The sequence below is a fragment of the Phyllobates terribilis genome, unplaced genomic scaffold, assembly GCF_046119375.1.
Source record: "Phyllobates terribilis strain yellow unplaced genomic scaffold, ASM4611937v1 Scaffold_7__3_contigs__length_470593459, whole genome shotgun sequence".
NCBI lineage: Eukaryota > Metazoa > Chordata > Amphibia > Anura > Dendrobatidae > Phyllobates > Phyllobates terribilis.
The window spans coordinates 254,712,067-254,730,251 of NW_027362767.1; positions in this window are offsets into that span (position 1 = coordinate 254,712,067).

Sequence of the window (18,185 nt, forward strand, 5' to 3'; positions counted from 1 at the left end):
CTTTATATACCTCCTATGATGGTGCTCCCCTAAACTGCTTCCTCCACCCACACCCACTACTGGTTCCCCCTACCTTTGGTTCTCCCCACTCTAGCCAGGGACAGGGCTCAGCAGAAATGACTCGCCCCCTGGGCCGCGTGGGGAACTCGGAACCGGACCTTTTGTGGGATGCTGTGGGTTGTAGTCACCGTGGTGGCGACCCGGTCCCGTGGCTCAGGGTTGTCAAACCAAATGGCAGTCTTTATAGGGTTTTTGTGGTTTAATGTCCGACTATGCCACCCGTGGATTGCGGTCAGGGTGTACCGCCGCTGCAAGGCAGTCCGCTGAGGCCGGTGTGGTGTGTGCAGCTAAAGATGGGATAACTCCCCACGGGAAGAGTATGGCCTCAGGGCAGGGAATGTGGATGATGGGGGTGGTGGTAAACGGGCGTCCCAGCACTAGTAGTGCTGGTGCGGCGATGAAGCACAGAGACGTGGGGTTGCAGTTCGAGTTCTTTACTCACAGTTCTTTATATTCCAAGTCACTCTGCCGACAATGACTGCCCAAGCCGTGCTGCGTCCACCAGGTGCGGGGACTCGGTCAACCCCCAGGCAATTCCAGAGTGTGGCACAGGTCTCCCTTCTATTCCTTTCTCTGGCCGTGCCCCACCAGTGACACTACGTCTGTCCAGCTCCCGCGGGCCTTCTCTTGGAAGCGCTTCGTGCTCACCTCCCTGACCCTATGTGGTGTGCCTTTCTAGTAGGTGTAGCGAGGGGTCGCACCAAGAGATGGCCACGACCTCCCGTTCTTGGTTAAGGATTAGTCGCCTCTACCAACTTGGTATCCGGTACCCTGTTCTGCCAACCCGTCACCCGTAATCTCCTGGGTCCTTAGGGTTCCTTCTACCTTCGTGTCTCTGGGCCTCTCTCCACTTTGGGTACTTCTCTTTCTTTGCTATTCCTTTCTGTTCCTGTTCCTTTCTGTTTCTGTTCTTTTCTGTTTCTGTTCCTTTCTGCTGGCTCCGGCCTTCACCCTAGGCCTGCCTCCTGGAGCTGGGCCCAGACTGAGCCACAGCTCCCTGTCAGCCCTCTCTGGCTGAACTCCCTCTCTCACTGAACTGAACCCAGAACTAAGATGGTGCCCACCTCTTATACCTCCCTCTCTGTGTGTGAGCCCAGGTGACTTGCAACCAATGAGCTCCTACCTATGCCCAGAGACCGTCCCCTCCTGCTCCTACATCACTGGGTTTTCCTCCCCCCTCCCCACTCCAGCCAGGGACAGATTCTGTCGTGCCTGCATTACTGTCTAATGGGAGCACCGTTGAGCTATCCCCCGGAAATGGGGTGTGTGTGATGCATGCAGCCTACCGAGCCCTGGTCCACACTCCATCCTTACCCGGGAGTGGAATATCACACCTCTGGTTGAGGCGCAGTACCCCTGTAGCGGCCGAACCCTCGGGGCGCTACAGAAACACAATGCATCTTGCCCTTCCAGCCGGCCTGGAGTAGTGTATTGTTGAATGTGGGTGTTGGGGTTCCGGGCAGCAATCCCTCCTTACCTAAGAGAAGGAGACACCACACCTCTGGGTGCAGTACCTCTGTGGCGACTGAACCCTCAGGAGCGCCACACTCCCCCCTGGTAAAACACAGCACGTCCGAGGGCTGGAACTGAGCAAAAACACTGTATTTTAGACATGCAAATTTTTAGAATGCATTCGCATATAAGATTATTAAACAAAACATTTCTTCCCTTTATGGGAGGCACTTTTCTTTGAACGTTACAGGTTACCATTATTACAAACATTATAAAACATTTTCAGCCGACTACAGCACGATCTGCAGGCAGGTGTCCATTCCTTTTTCAACCAGGTGCAAAAGTAGCAGCATGAGGAACCCGTCCGAAAACCCTCAACGTGGGCCCTGGGCGTAGCTGCAGGGCTTAAGTGATCCTGGTGCTGGACCACGTCTTCGGCCACGCCAAACGGGTTTTTGTTCTGAGGTCTGCGGTTGCAATATAAAACCAATAGAGAGCACTTGAAGAAGTGCAAACTATATACAAAGTCAGTCCTTGGCTGCTCACAGTCCTCAGCCTGAAGTCTGTATACCCTGACGGGTAATTATGCACACAAAAAGAAACAAATTTTCTACTGGTACCCTTACAGGCAACTTATTTAAATTGTTCAGTTCCACTTACTAGTACCTAGTAGTGGGGTCCCCGCCGGGGGTACTTCTGATTCTTGCTGGCTGACCTAGCCGGGTCATCAGCCTCAGGCTGCAGGGGCATATCCTCGACTCTGCGGCTCAGCTCCTGTACCTCTGCTTGGAGTGTGGCGCCCTGCTACGCACTGGTGCCACAGAACCCAGAAGGGTGCATGGATGGACTTCTCCACAAGAGGCCCTCACACATGCACACATCTTCACCCTATCACCTCAGACCTGCAGAGGGAGCCCGTTAGGGATATATATAGGGAGGGTGGAGCCAGGTTGCTCAGTCTAGTTGAGTGTACAGTGTTCAGTCAGACTGACAGAGAGAGTCTGAGAGTGTGCTGATGCTCAGAGAGCAGCGAAGAGGCAGCACGCTGGCTGCTGTGCTTAGGCGAGCCAAGGCCTACAGCACGAGTGAGGGCCCTGAGTGTGGCCGAAGGCGAGAGGAGAAGGAAGAAGTAGCGAGGGGGCAGAGGAGCATACCAGGCTCACCCAGAGATATATACCGGACACGGGGTCCGTGCCTACGGGGACCCTTTATACCCAGTAGGGACCACCGGAACCCCTGGAGGACTACAGGTCCCAGGTTTACCAAACGCTGACTACAGTACCAGGGCTAGGAGTCACGGAGGCCCCAGCGTCCAGGGAGAGTGATCTCCAAGAAAAGGCCCTACCACCAGGTCAGCAGGTGCAAGGGAGAGAGAGAGACAGTAACCAAGCTAGGCCTAGTTCCAGGCAGGCCAGAAGCTTAGCGAGTAAAGCCACGGATCAGGAGGCCCTATACCCGCTCACTGGGGAGAGTCCAAAAGTGCGCCCTTCGTCCGGAGTACCCTGGACCGTGCTTGCATCTTCACCAGTAAAGGTACTGAAGCTTACCCCCGTGTGAGTGTCCGTCTTTCCTCCGGGACCGTCCTGCCGTCTCTCCCCAGCATCCACCATCTACCCCTACACTGCCCTGGAGCTAGCTCTACCTGTGGAGAGCCACACTATCCCTGCTGCCGTAACACCAGCTCCAGAGGACTGCTCCGCAACAGCGGCACCCTTTTGCCGCATTCTACAGGTGGCGTCACGAACTTTCCAAATCCCCTATAAATATCCCCCTTTTTACTGACCGCCTTGGGTCACGGACCGGGCCAGCCACCGTGATATCCCCCACCGGCATCCACAGAGGCCCGGCTGCCGAGTACCCCACGGCCCTGGGGGAGCGTCAGCCTTGGCGTCACGAACAGGATTCTGTGCCCATTGCCACCGGGTACTGTGCACCTTAAAAAGACTGTAATACTCACAGTGGTGAAGGTTTCCCGCCATTCCCGAGATTTCCCGCCATTGTCCGCCATCTTCCTGTCGCCGAGCGGGAAGAAGAGGGGCGTAACCGCGGGAATCGGAGAGGCGTAACCGCTGGAAGCGCGCGAAGCCAAGGACACGTCCCGCCCCTGACGTCGAACCAGGAAGCGTCAGGTCCTGGAAGGAGTCCAGAGGACGCTCTGACGTCAGACGCGAGCGACGCAAGGTCCTGGAAGAAGACCGTCGCCCGCGGAGCTGCGGCCTACCTGGTAAAGAAAGTGAAGAAGGTAGGCTCCGGTTCACTAGGGGGGCGCAACCATGGCCGACGACCAGCAAGCCGCCGGAGCACCGGTTAACGCTCCTGATGCCCAACCTGTGCCCGGCACTGCACAGGCCGGAGCGGCCGCTCCACCAGCAGGGGTCGTGACTCCGTTGATACCCATGGCACTGCCATATATCCCTGGAGCCGAATGGCTTCCCCAGTATAATGGCAAACCAGACACCCTGTCCGGATTCAAGAGAAAAATATGCGGTGTGCTAGACATGTATTCTATGACTGGTAAGCAGAGAACTGCTGTTGTGCTGGGACAATTGACTGGTGCCGCAGAGCAGGAAGTTGAAACCTGGCCAGCCGCAGACCAGGAATCAGTATCCATCATCTTTAAGAGACTGCAAACTGTTTGAAAACCGCACTGAGACAGATCTCCGGATGAGGTTCTACCACTGTGTCCAGAAACCTGAGGACAGTGTCCGGGACTACACCTGGCGCGTACAGGAAGCCCTGCGGGCCCTGAAACAGGTTAGTCCAGCCAGCATACAAAATGAAAATAAAATGCTGACGGGACAGTTCATCCGGGGGTTGAGGTCCCAGGAGGAGAGCAGAACTGTACGGTGGTGGGCCTTAGATCATCCAGATGCCTCCTTCGACACCCTTAAGGACATGGCTATAAAGGGGCTGCAGCCTCTGGAAACAACAGACACTGCTATCCAGCGTTACCAGGGTGGGGCCACCCCAGTGCCCGCAGCACCCACTGCTCCTTCATTAACGGCTGAAACAAAGATGCAAACAGTGCCTCCTAGCGAGCTGGACAGCCTACTCTCTGAAGTGCGCCAGTTAAGTAAAACCCTGGCCACTGTCCTGAGCACCCTGCAGCTACAGACGGAGCCTGAGCCGGAAGGAAGGATCCTACTGGCCGACAGCCCTGAGGACGTCCCCTGGATGAGGAGAAAAAGGAGGACAACGCCACCCCGTAGGAGGCCAACGCCGCCCCGGCGGAGGACAACGCCACTCCGTGGGAGGACCAACGACCAACGTCACCCTCCAGGAGAATTCATCTGCTACCGATGCCAGAAGGCAGGCCACACAGTGTGGAACTGTCCTTTAAACGAGCAAACCCTGGGTCCAAGGGCCAACACCCAGGAGTAAATCAAGCAGGCCCATCAAGCTGGTATCATCTGTTTGTGGGAGGAAGACCTTTCCTGTCCATTGTACTGGATGGCATCACGACACCTGCCCTGCTGGACACTGGATCTCAGGTAACCATCATACCTGATGTCCTCTACAAAAGGTACTGGTCAGTAGATGAACTCCAGCCGCCAGCCCCGAACCTCTCCGTGTATGCCTCTAACGGCCTTCCCCTTAACCTAGTAGGGGTTAAGTATGTGACAGTGAAGGTGGGGAGAGCGGAACTGAAGGACCAAGGGCTGATTGTAGTGGAGTCTAATCCTGGTGATACAGACTTGTATATGATACTTGGTACAAATATTGTCGGCAACTGTTTGGGTGAAGTGTGTTTTTGCTCCAACAGATTGCTGACACCGCCAAACCAGGGCAGGGGAAGGTGCTCCAGAGAGAGATACGAGCCCTCCTGTACCAGCAACAGGTAAAGCTAACAGGTGGTGAAATTGGTAATGTACGAGTGACAGACCCGATACCCATTGTGATTCCCCCGATGAGTGAAATGCTGATTTGGTGTAGGGTAGCAATAGGTCTCAAAGGACAGAACTACCAGGCGGTAGTGGAGCCCATTAGCTCAGAGCACAGACCTACACTCTTATCTGCCAGAGGGGTGGTTGATGTACGCAATGGGAGGGTACCCGTACATCTCCTAAATTGTGGGGAGGATGAAGTTAAATTACCAAGATACGCCACTGTTGCCAGGTTATATACTGTGAATGATGAGGCCATACACACAGTGGAATCCTTGACCCCACCAGATACAATGGAGGACAATGACTCCGAAACTCAGTTGGAGGATTGGTGTCAACAGCTCCATGTTGGGACTGACGCCACTCCTGTCCATCAAAAACAAGGAGTGTACAGGGTGGTCCAGGAATACGAACCGGTATTCAGCAAACACCCACTTGATTTTGGGAGGATTAAAGGGGTACGACACCATATACCCACAGGTGACCATCCACCCATCAAAGAACGTTACAGGCCCATACCGCCAGCACACTACCAGAAAGCGAAGGAAATGTTGCATGACATGAAGAAGGCAGGGGTAATAAGAGATAGCTGTAGCCCTTCGGGAAGCTCCCCTGGTCCTGGTCAGGAAAAAGGATGGAAGCATGAGGATGTGTATAGATTACAGACAGGTAAATCGCATAACACATAAAGATGCATACCCTTTGCCCCGTATAGAAGAACCCCTGGCTGCATTAAAGTCTGCAAATTACTTCTCTACCCTTGACCTCACTAGTGGGTACTGGCAAGTAGTAGTTGCGGACGAGGACCGGGAGAAAACGGCCTTCACTACCCCGATGGGACTCTGCAAGTTCAACAGTATGCCGTTCGGACTCTGCAACGCCCCTGGAATGTTCCAGAGATTGATGGAGTGCTGTTTGGGACACCGTAACTTCAAGACCGTGCTGCTATACCTGGATGACGTGATAGTGTACTCCAAGACATATGAGGACCATTTGAAGCACCTGGCGGAAGTATTTGAGTCGTTGTCCCGGTATAGGATGAAATTGAAACCTTCCAAGTGCCACCTGCTCAAACAGAAGGTTCAGTATCTGGGGCACATCGTCAGTCCAGAAGGAGTAGCACCAGACCCGGAGAAGGTCACTGCCATCCAGAAATAGCCGGAACAGAAGAATCTCAAGGAGGTACGTCAGTTCCTCGGACTGGTCGGGTATTACCGGAGATTTGTAAAGGACTACACCAAGAAGGCAGCACCTTTGCAAGATCTCCTGGTAGGACAGTCCCACAGATGCAAGAACCCCCCCTTCCAGTGGGGTAAAGAACAGGCTGAGTCCTTTGCAGTGATGAAAGAGATCCTGACTGGCGAAGAAATCCTGGCCTACCCTGACTACAGCCAACCTTTCCTGCTGTACACTGATGCCAGCAACGAGGGACTAGGAGCTGTGTTAAGCCAGAAGCAGTATGGCAAAGAGAAGGTGATTTCATATGCTAGCAGGAAGCTTCGTCCGACCGAGAGGAATCCGGAAAACTATAGCTCCTTCAAGTTGGAGTTCCTGGCCTTGGTCTGGGCCATCACTGAAGGATTCAAGCACTACTTGGCCTCCAGTAAGTTCACGGCTTACACTGACAACAACCCCTTGACACATCTAGAGACAGCCAAGTTGGGAGCCATGGAACAGCATTGGATGGCCTGGCTGTCAAACTATCAGTCCACCATCAAGTACCGGGCAGGCCACAAGAACGCCAACGCCGATGCCCTATCCAGAATGCCTCACCAGTCGGACACTAAAGAAGTGGATGACCTGGAGGAGATTGAGCTACCTGCCTTCCACAGAAATGGGATGGTCCACGAGCAGCGCACCTCCAGGAGGTATCGTGGTAAGACATTAAACCCTTTACCTCATCACAGTTAGAAGGAGACCCCGGACAGCGACCCGGTTGTCAGCCGTATTAAAGAACTGATAACCCAGGAAGGTTCCTCCCTGGAGAAGGACGCTCCTCCCCAAGCCAAGCAACTGTGGAATGAGAGAAGCCGGCTGTTCATCTATAGAGAGAAGCTGTGCCGAAGGTATGTCAACCCTAGGACCCATGAGATGGTATGGCAGATCGTAGTGCCCAGGACAGACATCCAGATGGTATTAGAGGCCTACCACGATCAAGCAGGACACTTTGGCTGGAAGAAGCAGAAATCCTCCTGAAGAATCGGTTTTATTGGGTTGGAATGCGGAGTTCCATAGAGAGGTGGTTCCGGGATTGTGGACCCTGTAGCCTCAGAAGAAAGGACCACAGCAGCCAGAAGGCACCCCTGCAGTCCATCAAGACAACCCAGCCCCTGGAGATCGTCGCTTTGGATCACGTCAAGCTGTCACCCAGCAGGTCAGGCTACTCTTATGCCCTGACCATGGTGGATCACTACTCCCGGTTCCTGGTGGTAGCCCCCGTCAAGGATCTGACGGCAGAAACTGCAGCAAGGACGTTTCAAGCATATTTCTGCAGGCCCCATGGATACCCGGATAAGGTGCTGACGGATCAAGGCCCTGCCTTTGAAGCCGAGCTGTTCAAAGAGTTTTGCCATCTGTACGGGTGTAAGAAGATCCGGACTACACCGTACCACCCCCAAACCAATGGGTTATGTGAAAAGATGAATAACATAGTCATCGACCTGTTGAAGACCTTACCTCTAGAAGAAAGAAACCAGTGGCCGGACAAACTACCTGACCATGTAGATCTGTACAATCACATACCTGTGAGTTCCACCAATTGTACTCCAGCGTACCTCATGAGAGCAAGACCCGGAAAGTTGCCCATGGACCTGGAGCTTGGAGTGGTAGAGCCAGAAGCAGAGATGTCCACTGAAGACTGGGATGTGACCCGACAGGAGCAGTACAGGAGAGTACAGGCCTGTGTTGAAGACAGTCTAAGTAGGGTAAGAGATAAGCAGGAAGCACAGTACAACAAGAGTGCACCAGCCGAACCCTTGACACCTGGAGAAGTTGTGCTGAAACGAAAGAGAAGAAGCCACAAGCTTGACGACCAGTGGGAAAGGGAACCTTACACTGTGTTGAATTCCAGATTCGACAATAGGAAAACCTGTCTAATTAGCAAAGACGGAGGAAGAACAACTGCAACGGTATCAAGAGACCATCTGAAGCTGTGCCCAAGTCCGCTGAAGCCCCAGGAAGAAGTGCCTCTCCACGTACCGGAGGAGCCTAAAGAAGAAGTACTCCATACTGTCTTAGGAGATTTCCCGGCAGATTGGCCTCAACTGGATGGAGCAGTAATAATACCTGTGCTACACTTCTACCAACAGCCAGAAGAGCCTGCTCAGGAAGAATCCCCAGAAGAAGGATCAACGGTAGAAGCAGAGCCAGTAGGCCCAGTAACCAGTGTACTTGCCAGTCCCGTAGAGAGGTTAAGACAGTCTTGCAGTCCACCAACACATAGAGCTGATAGAGCGGAAAATAGCGCAAACATCCACACTACACGCATTCCAGTACTACGTAGGTCATCGCGTAGCACAAAAGGCCAGACCCCTGTCAGGTATAGAGAGTGAATAGAGAAACACTGGCAGTATAAATAGTTACCCCGTAGGGTATGTTCTTGTAATAATTTCATGTATTTATTTATTGATTTATTTTGCCTTGTTAATGGACAAGTAATGTGACACGGACACTTTTCATTGCATTTAGTTACCCGTAAGGGTATATATAAAGGACTCGGTGGCTGAGAACTGTGAGCAGCCCAAAAACTATCATGTTGTAACATACCTGGCGGCGTCCTTGCATAGTGGTCCATCTCCCACTGTGCAAGAGCGCGCACTTGAGCTCCTGTCCAGAATGTCTCTCTGGCTTCCCTCCTTGCTGTCTGTTTGTCTGTTTTGGCTGCATAGGGCGACGCCCGCTGAACTTCCTGTTTCTTGTACCTGCTGCGGACACGCCTCTGTTGCACCTTCAGCCTATTGCTGTCCATCTTTGGGTATTTATACCACCTTCTTCCTCAAGATGGCGCCTGAGCATTGTTTCTTGTCAGTTGGCTTTTTGTCTCTGACATGCCAGGTCCTATCCTGTTTTCCTGCCTGTTTTCCAGTTCTGTGTCTGAACTGTGGTCTGTTCTTGTGAACACGCTTCTTGCCTGTTCTTTCGCCTTCTAGGGGCCGTATTCCTAGATCTGCCTGTCTGTGCCTTGCGGTATCTGTTCCCGTCTGAACAGAGTCCTGTTTGTGTCTCTGCCTTGCGGTTTCTGTTCCCGTCTGAACAGAGTCCTGTTTGTGTCCCTGCCTTGCAGTATCTGTTCCCGTCTGAACAGAGTCCTGTTTGTGTTCCTGCCTTGCGGTATCTGTTCCCGTCTGAACAGAGTCCTGTTTGTGTTCCTGCCTTGCTGTCTCTGTTCCCGTTCCTCTGTTCCCTGTTGTCTGTGCCTCGTTTCTACTTTAACCTTGTCTCCCTTTTCCCTCTATGTCTGTTTTCTGCGTCTTTCTGCAGAGTCTGAACCCGCTCCTAAATTCCTTCTCGTCGTCTCTGTACCTCTGTTGTGAGTTTAGTGTACGCTCGCTACTTCTATGTAAGTACTGTGCGTGCTTCTGGTTCTGCCTTTCCTTCTCCGTCTGTTCTTTGTGAACAGAGTCCTATCCCCTTGCCTTGTTTACCGCTCTGCGGTGTCCGCTCTGCTCCTGCTTAGCTTGCCGCTCTTGCGGTTTCTGCTCTGCTCCTGCCTTGTTTACCGCTCTGCGGTGTCCACTCTGCTCCTGCTTAGCTTGCCGCTCTTGCGGTTTCTGCTCTGCTCCTGCCTTGTTTACCGCTCTGCGGTGTCCGCTCTGCTCCTGCTTAGCTTGCCGCTCTTGCGGTTTCTGCTCTGCTCCTGCCTTGTTTACCGCTCTGCGGTGTCCGCTCTGCTCCTGCTTAGCTTGCCGCTCTTGCGGTTTCTGCTCTGCTCCTGCCTTGTTTACTGCTCTGCGGTGTCCGCTCTGCTCCTGCTTAGCTTGCCGCTCTTGCGGTTTCTGCTCTGCTCCTGCCTTGTTTACCGCTCTGCTCCTGCTTAGCTTGCCGCTCTTGCGGTTTCTGCTCTGCTCCTGCCTTGTTTACCGCTCTGCGGTGTCCGCTCTGCTCCTGCTTAGCTTGCCGCTCTTGCGGTTTTCACTCTGCTCTTGCCTTGCTTGCCGCTCCTGCGGTTTCTGCTCTGCTCTTATCTTGCTTACTGCTTCTGCGGTTTCCGCCCTGCCCTGCTTCTGCCCGCTGCTCCGGCAGTCCTGTCCTGCCCTGCTTGTGCTCGCTGCTCCTGCAGCCCCGTCCTGCTCTGTTCTTGCCCACCGCTTCGGGCGTTCCCTCTCTGCTGTGGTTGTCTACCGCATCTGCGGTTCTGTGACCCAGTCTGTACTGGGTCTTAACCTCTCTGTGCTCCAGCCCGTCCTTTCGGCCAGTACCTCCCTGCCTGCATACTCACCTGTATCCATCCATCTGCATACCTGCCGTGTTTGCTTACATCCACCAGTCTGTGCCAGCCTAACCTGCCGGTTCCAGTAATCCCAGTGTGGGTCAACCCCCGTGTCCGGAGTTTGACCTGGAGTAGCACCTGGTCCCTCTGCCCGATTTCTCCCTGGTGCACTGGCGTCGTATGCCGTCGTGCCATCTTGGTCGGATCGGCCAGATACTTAGTCACGCCCCTCCAGGCACTCTCCGGTTCATGGTCCAGTGGAACCACAACACCCGCACACGCCAGTCAGTCCGGGCGTGTGCATAACACATGTACATAGTTGCACTCCCTGGAGTGCCCCTTTAGTGACCACGGAAAAAAAGCCCGTTTGGCGTGGCCGAAGACGTGGTCCAGCACCTGGATCACCTATGCCCTGTAGCCATGCCCAGGGCCTACGTTGAGGGTTTTCAGGCGGGTCCCTCATGTTCCTTCATCTGTGAAATGGACACCAGGTTACGGGACATACTGTAACCGAATTAATGTTATTTATAATTGTTATAATTGTATTATAATGTTACCTGTAACGTTCAAGAAAAGTGCCTCCCATAAAGGAAAGAAATGTTATTGTTTAACCTGTTTTGAAAAAAAAAATGCTTCAGTCCAGGAGTACTGAGTTTTACTAGGGGGGATGTGGCGCCCTGCTACGCACTGGTGCCACAGAACCCAGAAGGGTGCATGGATGGACTTCTCCACAAGAGGCCCTCACACATTCACACACCTCCACCCTACCACCTCAGACCAGCAGAGGGAGCCCGTTAGGGATATATATAGGGAGGGTGGAGCCAAGCAGCTCAGTCTAGTTGAGTGTACAGTGTTCAGTCAGACTGACAGAGAGAAATTAGAAAAATATGGATATATAGGTCCATTAATTATATTATAAGGAGTTACCCCCAAAAATCAATATCCATTAATGTATCTCCTTCATTAATATCAAACATATATTATATAAAATAATCATATTCATTCATATTTGATCAATGTTTTTATTAAATCACAGCAAACAGAAAAGTGATAATATCTTCTATAAAAATCTTCATTGTACCCATAAAAACATTTAAAACCCTTTTCGGGCAATGTGGTATATATATATATAGCCTAAGACATCTGAATAGTCATAAGTATCAATGGTTATACACATAGAAATATAGAAGGTTACAGATCAAATGTCCTGAATCAGAACAGTAAGTAGATAGAGACATAAAGGATTACAAATCAAATGTCCTGAATCAGAACAATAATTAGATCATTCACATCACATATTGACTACATTTTAACATAAAAATCCTTCTAAGTTTGTAGGTTAGGTTGTATACACCATAATGTTCTACACTTAATTAAGTCAACAAGTATATACCATGGTAGAAGTTAGCTTATTATATTTAATAAAGCATTTAGTAGAGCACAGTATGATCAATCATATAGGTTGCCACACTGTTCTGTACCCCAATGCAGTGCTACATTGAACATTTATATACCATAGTAAACAGTTAGCATATTATATTCAAGTAGAACATTGTATTACCAACCATGTGCCATGTTAAAGGCTACCACATTATCCAGCACCCCAACGCGCGTGTCGCGTATATTGCTTCCTCAGGGGGTATTGAAACGCGACACGCGCGTTGGGGTGCTGGATAATGTGGTAGCCTTTAACATGGCACATGGTTGGTAATACAGTGTTCTACTTGAATATAATATGCTAACTGTTTACTATGGTATATAAATGTTCAATGTAGCACTGCATTGGGGTACAGAACAGTGTGGCAACCTATATGATTGATCATACTGTGCTCTACTAAATGCTTTATTAAATATAATAAGCTAACTTCTACCATGGTATATACTTGTTGACTTAATTAAGTGTAGAACATTATGGTGTATACAACCTAACCTACAAACTTAGAAGGATTTTTATGTTAAAATGTAGTCAATATGTGATGTGAATGATCTAATTATTGTTCTGATTCAGGACATTTGATTTGTAATCCTTTATGTCTCTATCTACTTACTGTTCTGATTCAGGACATTTGATCTGTAACCTTCTATATTTCTATGTGTATAACCATTGATACTTATGACTATTCAGATGTCTTAGGCTATATATATATATACCACATTGCCCGAAAATGGTTTTAAATGTTTTTATGGGTACAATGAAGATTTTTATAGAAGATATTATCACTTTTCTGTTTGCTGTGATTTAATAAAAACATTGATCAAATATGAATGAATATGATTATTTTATATAATATATGTTTGATATTAATGAAGGAGATACATTAATGGAGACTGACAGAGAGAGTCTGAGAGCGTGCTGACGCTCAGAGAGCAGTTAAGAGGCAGCACGCTGGCTGCTGCTTAGGCGAGCCAAGGCCTACAGCACGAGTGAGGGCCCTGAGTGTGGCCGAAGGCGAGAGGAGAAGGAAGAAGTAGCGAGGGGGCAGAGGAGCATACCAGGCTCATCCCGAGATATATACCGGACACCGGGTCCACGCCTACGGGAACCCTTTATACCCAGTAGGGACCACCGGAACCCCTGGAGGACTACAGGTCCCAGGTTTACCAAACGCTGACTACAGTACCAGGGCTAGGAGTCACGGAGGCCCCAGCGTCCAGGGAGAGTGATCTCCAAGAAAAGGCCCTACCACCAGGTCAGCAGGTGCAAGGGAGAGAGAGAGACAGTAACCAAGCTAGGCCTAGTTCCAGGCAGGCCAGAAGCTTAGCGAGTAAAGCCACGGATCAGGAGGCCCTATACCTGCTCACTCGGGAGAGTCCAAAAGTGCGCCCTTCGTCCGGAGTACCCTGGACCGTGCCTGCATCACCACCAGTAAAGGTACTGAAGCTTACCCCCGTGTGAGTGTCCGTCTTTCCTCCGGGACCGTTCTGCCATCTCTCCCCAGCATCCACCATCTACCCCTACACTGCCCTGGAGCTAGCTCTACCTGTGGAGAGCCACACTATCCCTGCTGCCGTAACATCAGCTCCAGAGGACTGCTCCGCAGCGGCGGCACCCTTTTGCCGCATTCTACAGGTGGCGTCACGAACTTTCCAAATCCCCTATAAATACCCCCCTTTTTACTGAACGCCTTGGGTCACGGACCGGGCCAGCCACCGTGATATCCCCCACCGGCATCCACAGACGCCCGGCTGCCGAGTACCCCACGGCCCTGGGGGCACATCAGGAGGAATTTGGCATCCTCCGGGGAAAGTTTGCTTGTCGCTCCCTCCAGGGTGAGTGGGGGCACTTGCTGCTGCAGGCCAGAGGCGGAGGCTTGATCTTGGCTCCCGTCCATGCTGGCTTCCGGGTGCGGTCTGTCTAGACTGGTGAAGTCCACACCCTGTCTCCATTCCTTCTCTCCTCCTCCCCTCCCCTTTCGGGGACGGTTCCATGGCAGCCTGCTGTCGGTCACTCCCAGGGACGTCCTCCCCACCTTGACGGACACATCTATGCGGACAGTCACAGTTGCAAGAGGCGGGTTGTGCTTTTGGCGCCATTCTGGGACCCGGCCCACGATGGGAGGTTCCATATTGTTGTCTTTGATCACGCACATAATGGCACCCGTTCTTCTGGGGCGGGCGCCACATTCAATGTCGAGAAACAGTTCTTTAGGCACACAATACCTGGTGGCAACGGGCACGAAATCTTGTTCGTGACGCCAGAAGATGACGCGACCCCAGGGCAGTGGGGTACTCGGTGTCCGGGCCTATGGATGCTGGGGGGAATAGGTCACAGTGGCTGGCCCAGTCCGTGGCCCAGGGCGGTCAACAAAAAGGGGAAAGTTTATATGGGATTTGTAGTTTGATCGTGACGCCACCTGTGGTTTCTGGTAATTTGTACCAGCGCTGCTGCAGACCTCTGAGGCAGTTGATAGGCAGCTAGGATGGAACAGCTCCCCACAGGTGGAGAGGGCCTCAGGGCAGTGTAGAGTTTGATGGTGGGTGGTAATGCTGGGACTTGTGGTGCAGGAGAGATGGCGCAGCTGAAATAACTGACGGAGGCAGTGGAGTGCAGTCATCCGAGTTTTACTCACAGTTCTTATTCAAGGTTCTCAGGTACACTGTATGGGTGTCCGCCTCCGCGTCGCACTGCGTCAACCAGACCAGGGGTTCAGCTCTTCCTCAGATGTGTCAGGAGCGCTTGACGGAACCCCGCTTTCTTTATGTACCTAACTAGACCGACTTCCCGAGCTGGGTCTTCTCCCTCCTGCCCTGCGCTTCCCACACACAGTCCCGATCGGGTGCTCTGAAGTCCCTCTGGGCAACCTGGTGTTCCCGGACCTACTTGACCCTCACGGAGACTAGGATGAGACTGTGGCGACTGCACCATGGAAGTGCAGAAGCCTCCGGTTTTTCCAGCCGAGACCTGGAGTAACACGTCTGGTCCAGGGGCTGGTCCCCTTCTTGCGGCCTGATCCCTCTGACACCTGGCAGATTCGGGGCGTACAGGTGCCGTCCTGCACTCACCGTACCCCCTGGGATCCCTTCTGTAGAACGGAGCCTTTCTCCTCTGCTCCCCTCCTGGGCCTCTATCACTAGGCCCCACTTGTGGAGCAGAGCTCCTGAAGAGACTCTGCTCTTCAGACTGCTCACTGACTGTTCTCCACTGACTGACCCTGCCACCCTAAGATGGCTTCCCTTTAAATATACCTCCTGTAAAAGTGCTCCCCTAAACTGCTTCCTCCACCCACACCCACTACTGGTTCCCCCTACCTTTGGTTCCCCCCACTCCAGCCAGGGACAGGGCTCAGCAGAAACACAATGCATCTTGCCCTTCCAGCCGGCCTGGAGTAGTGTAGCGTTGAATGTGGGTGTTGGGGTTCCGGGCAGCACTCCCTCCTTACCTGAGAGAAGGAGACACCACACCTCTGGGTGAGGTGCAGTACCTCTGTGGCGACTGAACCCTCAGGGGCGCCACAATTCCTCCCCTCAGCGTGTCATGGGAACAGTGAGTGATAGCTCAGTCATCAAATTGGGTGCAGGGGCATGCTAAGCTGTTGATACTTTGATTGACAGCTCAGCCATCCAATCAGAGACTTGGCGGTACTGGGCTTCTTGCAGGTGCTCCTCGGGGGAGGCCATGACCCAGGCTATTTGTATGGATCAAAGAATTTGGGAGAGACATGGTAAGCAACAGAGGGTTTCAGTCATTCCTCCAGAGTCCATCCACATACCTGAGGTAGAACCTATGGAGGTTGGAGCTACCAGCCCTCATGCCATTGAGAGGAGATATCGGCATGATCTCGGACTCTGCCTTTATTGTAGTTTTGCTGGACATTTCCTTAAAGACTGTGCGGCACGCCCGCAAGAAATCAAGCCAACCAAGCCAACGGAAAATGTCTAAGTCTGCGTGATTGTCGAGGAGGTCACCCAGACTTCCAGGTACCCTTTTAGTCCTCAGACAAATTACTGTTAAACGTGGAGCTACTTTTTAAAAACCAATGGTAATCTGCATTAACTTTCATTGACAGTGGGTCTGCTGCCAATTTCATTGATTCTGCACTAGTTTAGAAATTAGGTTTCACATTTAGGTTTAAAAGACCCATTCAAATTTTTGCTACTGACAAGACACCGTTACTTCAGAATCTCTTCCAGCTGGTTATAGTGGAGTTCATACTTAGAGTGGGAACACTTCACTCTGAATCCATCTCGTGCTATGTGTTGGACAATTTACCTGCTGGGTTGGTATTGGGGTTTCCATGGTTATGTATTCACAATCCTATTATTGATTGGTTTTGGATGGATATTGTTAAATGGAGCCCCGAAATGTCTTAGCTCTATACAAATTTGCTTCACTGGTCTGGAAGGTCTGCTGGGGTACCTGAAGGACTTTTGGAGATGTGTTCTCGGAAAAAGAGGCAGAGATACTACCCCCAAATCGTCCTTATAATTGTACTATTGATCTTCTCCCGAATCCCAAATTAACTAAAGCTTGCCTGTATAATTTGTTGGGACCTGAATGTACTGAAGGAATATATAAACAAAAGTTTAAGGAACGGTTGTATAAGTCCTTCCTCCTCCCATGTAGCTGATGGATTTTTCTTTGTTAAAAAGAAAGATGAGGGCCTCGGTCCTTGCCTCGATTTCCAGGAATTAAACAAGATTACAGGTAAAAATACCTACCCACTTCCACTCATCCCTGACCTATATAATCAGCTTATGGAGGCTAAGTGTTTTTTTAAACTGGATCTTAGGGGGACTTATAATTTGATACGCATCCAGGAGGGTGATGAATGGAAGATGATGTTTCAAAATTTTATGAACGATATCTTTTCTGATTGTATTGGAAGGTTTATTGTGGTATACCTTCATAGTATTTTTTATGTTTTTGCCTGATCTGGATGTGCACTATAAACATGTCCGTTTTGTTTTACAAAAGCTTAGAGAAGATTCTTTGATTGCTAAATTGGAGAAATGTACTTTTTCTGTTCAAGAAATATCGTTCCTGCGGTTCATTGTATTGGCTGAAGGGTTTATCATGGATCCTGGGAAGGTGTGGGCCATAATTTATGGGCTCAACCTGGTGACCTTAAAGCGTTACAACGTTTCCTAGGATTCACCAATTACTACAGAAAATTTATTAGGAGTTTTTCTCAGATCGTTAAACTTCTTACTGATCTCACACATAAGGGGGTGGATCTTAGAGTTTGGTCGCCCGATGCTGTTGATGTTTCATGTCTGCTCCAGTTTTAATCTAACTCGATCTCCAGAAACCGTTATTTATAGAGGTGGATCCTTCAGAGGTTGGGTTAAGGTCTGTATTGTCTCAAGGTGCCAAAACTCTGGCCAACTTACGGCAATGTGCATTATTATCTAAGAAATTTTCAACAGCTGAAAGAAATTATGACGTTGGGACTCACGAGTTGCTCACTGTCAAATTAGCTATTGAAGAATGGAGACATTTTTTGGAGGGAGATATTCATCAAGTCACAGTTGTGACAGATCATAAAAATTTAGCTTATATTGAATCAGCTAAATGGTTAACCCCAAGACAGGCCAGATGGTCCTTATTTGTTTTGAGATTAAATTTTTCTATCATGTTCAGGCTGGAGTCCAAGAATGTGAGGGTTGATACCTTACCATTCAGCGTTCATTTGGTTTCTCCTCCATAACCTCCATCCTCCATTATTTCTCAAGGTATTGTGGTTTCTATGATATCCTCGGCGTTGGAAGTGGAGATCCATAAAGTCCAGTTGTTGGCTCCTTCTGCTACTCCAGGGTCCAAATTATTTGTGCCGGTGTAGCAGGACAAATTTACCTTTGTGCAGATTAAACCCAGGTATAGATTTGCCCAGGCCAGAGCATACCCAGGTGGATAAACTGTC